Source organism: Suncus etruscus, chromosome 9, assembly GCF_024139225.1.
Source record: "Suncus etruscus isolate mSunEtr1 chromosome 9, mSunEtr1.pri.cur, whole genome shotgun sequence".
NCBI classification, from domain to species: domain Eukaryota; kingdom Metazoa; phylum Chordata; class Mammalia; order Eulipotyphla; family Soricidae; genus Suncus; species Suncus etruscus.
The window spans coordinates 91,739,838-91,745,761 of record NC_064856.1 but is presented as its reverse complement, the minus strand read 5'-3'; positions in this window follow the sequence as shown (position 1 = coordinate 91,745,761).

The following is a 5,924-nucleotide window of genomic DNA, read 5'->3' as shown; positions in this document are numbered from 1 at the left end:
CATTATTTACAAAAACCAATCTATCCATAAATTATTGGAAACATTTTAAGGAAGCAAACTAATGGTCTTTTATTACTTACAGATCTTGGAACACATAAATTTATTTTTCCAAAATCTGGAACTGAAGAACTGTAAAATGATAGAGACAGTAGAAACAAAATTTGATGCTTTTTTATTGATGAAGTTAAAAGAGTCACAGAGATCTCTTGAGAATTTACTTTAAGTTCTCAGAGGGCTTCTGGTGTTGTTACTTAAGACAGTAAACATAGAAAGAGAAGCAGAATCTTGGATTATTTTTATGATGATAAATTTTCTTTCAAATACTTTGATGGGGACATTACTTATAAAATATAACACGACTGTCTAGAAAGCCATTAAATATATGTTATATTGATATGATACCCAAGAAGCAAAGTGTTGGCTAGAGGTATCAATTCCAGAGTTGAAGTTTTAGTTTGAATGAAACCATCTGGGTTATACATTAGACAAACTTCTGGGTACCAGAGTTTACTAATGGCACTTGGTAAATGATTACTGACTTTGTCAAATGATGTGGTAAATTAAACCTAAATACATTTAATTCTAAGCTTATGCTTTTCTTGCTAACCTCAATCAATTCTTAGAAATGAATACTACATTGAGTTGGAAATGTTCTGAAAAAAAAAAAAAGAAGAAACATGACATATAGTAGAAGGTACCCAGTTGTGTTGATGCTATTACAAAATGAAGTAGAATTATGATAATAAGATTGTCAACTGGATTTATTAATAGTATCATTGATAATGTTACCAAATACTTTCTGGAGAGTGTAATCAGTATCAGCAAGTAGATACAAACTTTTTGAGAAACATTAAAAAGAAAGTACACACATATAAACCAGTGTTTATATTTTAATTTAGAAGCTTTATACTTAGATACATTAAGAAATCTTAGCATTTTGAAGTTACTAAAGTCGTGGGTATTAGAGACTGGTTTATCTTCTGAGCTTCCAAATAAAATGCTTTTATTATAATTTTATTATAACTACTTTTATTATTTTATGCATAATACTTGTAATAAAATGATTCTTATGAGAACTATATAGTTATTAAGTAATCATCATGTGCTAGCTACTATACCAAAGTAGTTGTTTCACATTGTTTCATGTCATTTTAATAACAGACTTATAAAATGAGTTTCATTTCATTTTGTAGAAGAGAACATTTACATTTAAAGTGATCAAATAATTTGCTCAATATTCAATAGTAAAAACAAAATATATACTAAGATTTTCTTATTACAAAATGTTATAATAGTTGTGTATATATTTATATATACGCACAGAAATTTACATATATATAAATATATACACATACACATTTGTGTTTTGTTTTGGAACCACGTCCAGTGGTTTTTAGAGCTTATTCCTGTTTTAACACTCAGAAATCACTTTTTGGGGATCATATATAGTACTGAGAATCAAGCCTGGGTCATCTGTGCACAAGATAAGCACCTTACATGATATTTTATTGTTCCATTCCCCAAACCTATAATTTTTAATTCTTGTTTTTTTTTCTTAACTTCCTAAACATTAGGGAACATTTTTACATCATAACAAAAATGCATCTACCCATAGTACTTTACATGTACTCTATATAGTAGGCAGAAAATATAAATACAAAAAGGTCATTAATGAGTAGTTATCCTGAGTGACTTGTTCTTTTCTTTTTTAAATTAACTGTATTTTTGATTCAATGATTAAATTATAGTGACTTTATCAAATTAAGTGTATATTAAATATAAGTCTACTTACTTCCAAGCATAAGTTTAGCACATTTGGGCGTGTATTATTATCATTATAAATTTAGTTATGTTTTCGAAAAACCAAATCCTGGTCTCATTGATTTTTTGTATTGTTTTCTTAGTTTCTATGTTGTTTATTCTGCTCTGGTTTTTATTATTTCTCGTCTTATGGTTGTGGTTGAATTTCTTTTCTGCTGTTGTTTCAGTTCTTTAAGGTGACCCTTTAAACCAGGGGTTCTCAAACTTTTTAAACAGGGGGCCAGTTCACTGTCCCTCAGACCATTGGAGGGTCTGACTATAGTAAAAACAAAACTTATGAACGAATTCTTATGCACACTGCATATATCTTAATTTGCAATGAAGAAACAAAACAAATACAAATACAATATGTGGCCATTGGGCCATAGTTTGAGGACCACTGCTTTAAACTGTTGATTTTGTCTTTTTCCTCTTTCCTGAGATGGGCCTGTATTGCTATGAGTTTCTCCCTAATTACTGCTTTTGCTATGTCCCACAGATTACATGACAGGTTGTCTCTTCATTGTTGTTTGTCTCAAGGAATCTTTTTATTTCTTCCTTGAGTTCCTCTTTGATCCGGCTATTGTTGAGCAGTATGTTGTTTAATCTCCATGTGTTGGATTTTTTCCATTGCTTCTTCTTACAGTCTATCTTAACCTCTGTTGCATAGTGATCTGATAGGGTGCTTCTAATGATCCTTACACTTGTGATTTATTCAAGTTAGACTTCTGTCCTAAGGCATGATCTATTCTGGAGAAGGCTCCATGTGGGCTTGAAAAGAAGGTGTATTCTGCTTTCTGGGGGTGGAGGGCCCTATATTAGTCTATTAGCCTTAGATATTCTAATTTTTCAATTAGGGCTCTTATTTCTTTGCTATTTTTCTGTCTAGTAGATCTGTCTAGTGATAATGGAGTATTGAGATCTCCTACTATTATCACATTTACCTTCATGCATTTCTCCAGATTGGCGAGCAATTGTCTCACATATTTTTGTAAGGTCTACATTAGGTGCATCAATTTGACCAGGGCTAGTGTTTCCTGATCTAGTGTTTCCCTGATCATTAAATAGTGGCCTTCTTTATCTCTGATCACTTTCTTGAGGTTGAATGCGTTTTGGTCTGATATAATAATGGCTTTCCCTGCTCTTTTTTGTTTTCCATTGGCCTGTATTATTGTAAATTTAGTTATGTTTTTAATCCCCAAAGAATTATAGTTTAGATTAAGTAGCTACATGAGTGTTTATATGGCTTTTATGTACACAGTTACTTCACTTCAATAACAGAAAATTAAACTAGAGCACCCACCACTTTTCTTAAGTTTCTTCTAATACACCTCCTTCTTCTCCTCTAAATGTTTCTATTCAGCAATCTGTTTTATAACCGAAGACAAAAGATTTGTCATTATTCTATGTTCCATCTTTCTTTGTTTTCTTATTATATAACAAATTAATTGTCCTTTCTGACTTATCTTGCTTAGTTTGATGTCTTACAATTCAAAATAAATTGCAGAAAACTGCCCAATTTTATCTTTTCTTACAACTAGATTAATGGTTTTCCATTGTGTAACACAGCTTTCATTCATTTTTGGAGGGAAGATTCTCACCATGCATATATGTTCTGGTTCTGTGCTCAGGACTCACTCTTTCTTTTCTTTTTTCTTTTCTTTTTTTTTTTTGTGGTTTTTGGTTCACACCCGGCAGTGCTCAGGGGTTATTCCTGGCTCCAGGCTCAGAAATTGCTCCTGGCAGGCATGGGGAACCATATGGGACGCCAGGATTCGAACCAATGACCTCCTGCATGAAAGGCAAACCCCTTACCTCCATGCTATCTCTCCTGCCCCAGGACTCACTCTTAATGTACTTGAGAATCCTATATGTGGTTCAAGGGAATGAACTCAGTTTATGATATACAAAATTCATGCCTTATCCTGTAGTATATTGCTCACATATACCAACATTTCTTTATTCATTTATCTGTTATTACATATTTAGTTTATTTATGTATGTAGGCTTTGGTACTGAGAATGGCACTACAAATATGTGTGCATAAATCTTTCTGACAATGTTTGCATTCAGTTGGTAGATGAGAAAATATGGCTCAACTGGGTCATATAAAATTATTATTTTGTGTTTTTCTCTTTATTTTGTGTTTGGGTCATGCCTAGCTTTGTTTTTGTGTTATTAATCTATCTGCACTCATGAATTGTTCCTGGAGAACTTGGGAGACCACGGGGATGTTAGTGTTTGAACCCATGTTAGTTATGTGGAAGACAAACACCCTTCCCACCATAATATCTCTCCTGTCTCTATTCTTATTTTTTTGAGAAATACCTATACTGTTTTCTAAAGAGGATAACAATCCCATAAACAGTGAATGGGGTCTCTTTTTTTTTTTTTTTTACCAGATTCAATGGTGAATAGAACATGGTTGTTTCCAAACTTTTTGATACATGCCATTCTCGGTGTGAAATATTATCTCATTGTTATTTTTATTTATAGTTCTCTGATTATAAGTGACAATGAACACTGTTTTTATCTGATTAAGCACTATCTGCATATCTTCTTTAAGAAAGTGCTTATTTGATGGGGTTATTGGATTTTTTACTGTCAAACTTTGTGATTTTATTCTATATCTTGGATATTAGCCCTCTAGCTGATATATGTACTAATACATATGTATTTTCCTTTGTTAACTTCATTTCTTGTCAGATATTTAGATATATAGAAAATAAATACACTAGCTAGAAAAGTGTTAGTCTGAGGAGAAGGGTAGAAAAGTTGATTTATGGACCCTTAATTACCAATTACCAAACAATGGCACCATTAGGGAGAAGTACATAAGGGTGACTCATACTTACTCTTGTATCTGCCACCTCTAACAGAAGAAGATATTTCAGATACGTTTGATTTAGCTATCCCAGATTCCTCTGTTATAAAAATTATTAGCACATATATAGATTCAGATAGTTAGACATCTAACCAATGAATGTTATTTTACTCCTTTAGTGATTACTGATCTTAAGCAATAAATATTGTACATGGAGGAAATTCAGGGCTCTCAGTCCCTAGGCTGTGACCCTTTTGTCCCCATACTTTTCTCTCTTATGCCTGTACTGTTTTCTTAATCCTTGAAATGGCCCAACTTTAGACCTATTCACCTGCGTCTGGTGGCCCAAAAATTTCTGACATTCTATCATTTCTCGTTGCATTCTTTTATTTCTATGTTAATATTTTCTTGTTTTCAAGAAATTTTCATGATATAATCAATAAATTATTTATTTGGTAATACATACCATGGTATGGGTCCACAAACAAAGACTAGCCTCATCCCAAGGATAGGTTACAGAGGACAGATTTTTCAATATTTGGGGAAAAATCACACCTAATGGTTCTCAGAGATCATTCTTAAATCAGTCTTGTACTTAGTGAGCCAAATGTAGTGTTGGTGGATTGAACTTGACAAATTTTTGTAATATAGGTACCCTACAAACTGTAGGTCAAAATAAATAAATGAGAGTTGTTTAGTTATAATTAGCTCTATTGTTTAAAAATTTTGAACTTGTTGGCATTGTCTTTACACAGCATATTATAACCTGGATCTTTGTAATAACAGCATAGTTGGCCTTCTTGTGTCTTTTCTAGCTATTAATAGGACAGAGAAGGCTGCTGATGTTTTTCCCATAATCATTGACAAGAAGAAATCAGTAAGTGGGTGTTTTCTCACACTTGTCAATAATAAGTTGCCTCAGGCTGCTGAATCAGCCAGTTTACTTGTGACTTATTAGTGTCATCATGCCATTTAGGGAAGACAGACTCTAACTCAAAATAAGCTCCATAACATTAATGTACTAAGAGATTCTGAAGGCACTACCAGTCAGACCCAATTTACAAACGTTATTCAAAAATTCATCAAATTATTTTGAGAATGAGACACTTTTTCTTTGTTTTGTTTTGGGGCCATACCCGGTGATGCTCAGGGCTCAGAAATCGTTCCTGGCTTGGGGGACCATATTGGAAACTGGGGAATTGAAGCATGGTCTGTCCTAGGCTAGCACAGGCAAGGCAGATGCTTTACAGATTGCGCCACCGCTCCGGCCCCAGAATGAGACACTTTTATGTTAATTTAC